Raw genomic sequence first — 2,713 nt, 5'->3', positions numbered from 1 at the left:
ACTAACTAACTATACGGACAAAACTACTAAGGTTATCTGCCGCCGTCCCTAGTTTTCAGCTACTAACTAACTGTACGGAAACAAAACTACTAAGGTTATTAGCAGTCGATGTGTTCGAAGGAAAACGAAGTTTGATTATAAACAAGATTACGACACTTATGATAAACAACATTGTTTATTGACAAAAAGGGGACATGGATAAACTGGCGAGAATATTTTGTGGGATTCGAATCCTGCTTGTCTGCTACGAAAGCTAAAGATATACTTGTAGAGCTAGCCCGCGTCTCGGAGCATTGAATGAGCTTATTCTAGAACTACATTAGTCATAATAACATAACTTCAGTATTGTCGTATATTGTATTATCTGAAGTGTCCCAACGAAGAAAGAAATAAGCGAATATTTGATGTTTTTATTACTTGACTACAAAACCACGTATATCTAATAAAACCACTTTGGTCAAATTTGACGCATTCCTCTTACAACATAGTACATAACATATTTTTATACTTACGAATCTCTTTATTTAGAAAAAAAAAACAAAAGAAAATTAATGAAATACACTTTTCCCATTAGCAACAAGTAGGATTTATAACACGATACCAAAAATGTCGTGGAAGTCTTTACTGACATTCTTATAGACATAACAGAAAGGACAAACGCATGACACAGTTGTTAGATATCACATCAGGGGGTGAATTATTTTCAATCATTCGTTGACTTAAGCAACGAATTAACTGGCAAACAACGAAACGTGGTGGATCTAATACATGTATGAAAAACATTGTAAAATTCTGCTTTTAAAATGTTCCTGAGTAATCCTTTACATACAGTTATCACATCTGATATGACGACATATATATACAGTAGATAATATATTTCATTTTACTGTACTCGTTTCTTGGAGAAATGTAGCTGAAGATATTATTTAAGAAAAATAAAAAAACCCGCTGGTGATCCATAATTATATTTTATCATTTTAAAAAGTCATGACATTTTTTTTTTCTCTAATCGATTTTCAAAACTTTTTTAAGGATGATATAAAATAAGATATAAGGAAGATATGCAAGTTTAATGAGAATAAAGTCAGAAATAGTGTTCTCTTATTCACTTTTTTAATGTTCTTACTGAAAGTGTAGCACATTAAAGAGTCCCGTATTTTGTAGATTGGTCTAAAGTACTATCTTACATATACGAATGTATATTTAAAACATAAGGCAGCATTAATAACATACGTACTGCGTTGTTTTGAAAGTTACTTAAAGTTATATATTTACATATATACATACTATATATATGTGTGTGTGTATATATATATATTTATATGTAAGTGTACATATAAGCTCGCGAATGGTTATCACATTTCTCTACGGAAAATCGTTCTGTTTTTATTTTACTATTAATTTTATAACACTATAATTCGCCCGCCACTGACATCGTTATACATACAGTCCACCCCTATTTATCGGTACTTTTTGTATAAGCTACGTGACGGTAAATACATTTATATGAAACGGAACAGAGTCGAACAGTTACTTACTGCGTATTATAAACTAATTCAAAAATATATAAATGAAAGTGGGGACATGTGGACCCGAAAAAGACAACTTTTGTCCCACAAGAGACCTTGGTTTTCCGATACATTTCTACCTGGGTGTCAATAAATGCTGACAACGCAACAGTATTGATTTCAAGCAGTTTTCGCCTGATGATTAACAGCGTGTCTCATGCCAATCATAAAACTTTATTGATTGTTCCCAGGGCTGCCAACACAAAGCAAGTCTATACGGATTGGCGGGATTTTTATGTTTATTAACGGATATGCTGATGCTAATATAAACACGCGACTAGCGTTTCCTTTAACGAATCTTTCACACGCGCACAGGACTCGCCTTAAAATAAAATACGTTACCAGCACACACAGCAAAGTTTCCTCCTTCGCTTTGTTATGATAAGCCAGAATATACATTCATAGAAATACGTAAACACATTATTTTATTTTGGTACTTTGATATTTACATATCAATTACACGTTGGACATAGTTTCAAAGTGAGACTGTCTTTCACACTTGCTAGCTACCTGATAATTTTTTACACTTTGATATTTACATATCAATTACACGTTGGACATAGAGTAGCTAGCAAGTGTGAAAGACAGTCTCACTTTGAAGTGATAATTTTTACACTTTGATATTTACATATCAATTACACGTTGGACATAGTGTAGCTAGAAAGTGTGAAAGACAGTCTCACTTTGAAGTGATAAAGCTTATTTTACAAACCCATGTATGTCACATAATTTGTATGCCAGACTTAATATAACATTATAATACCATTGAACTGGCTTAACCTTCGCTTCAACATGCGTTTTACCTCAACTTCGACGAGTTTGTTTTGATGTGTACAAGCTGGCGAAGAATGATTGCAATTATATCTGTCATAAGTATTATTCCTATGACATTTTTAATGTGATGTTTAAATATGTAATAGGCCTAATACCAATGTCTTATTAAAAGTACAAATGTGATTGTTTGTTTGTTTAACGAAAGCACAAAGTTAAACAAACACAATGGGCTATTTGTGCCGTGCTCACCACGGGTATCGAAACTGTTTTTTTAGCGTTATAGGTCCAGATTTTTACTGCTGAGCCACTGTGAGAGGGAGTATTATGACATGATTTGGAAAAAAAAACGTTTATACACCGTATTGCCAAGT

Source organism: Limulus polyphemus, unplaced genomic scaffold (assembly GCF_000517525.1).
Source record: "Limulus polyphemus unplaced genomic scaffold, Limulus_polyphemus-2.1.2 Scaffold6220, whole genome shotgun sequence".
Lineage (NCBI taxonomy): Eukaryota > Metazoa > Arthropoda > Merostomata > Xiphosura > Limulidae > Limulus > Limulus polyphemus.
Note: the sequence above shows the minus strand (reverse complement) of the source record.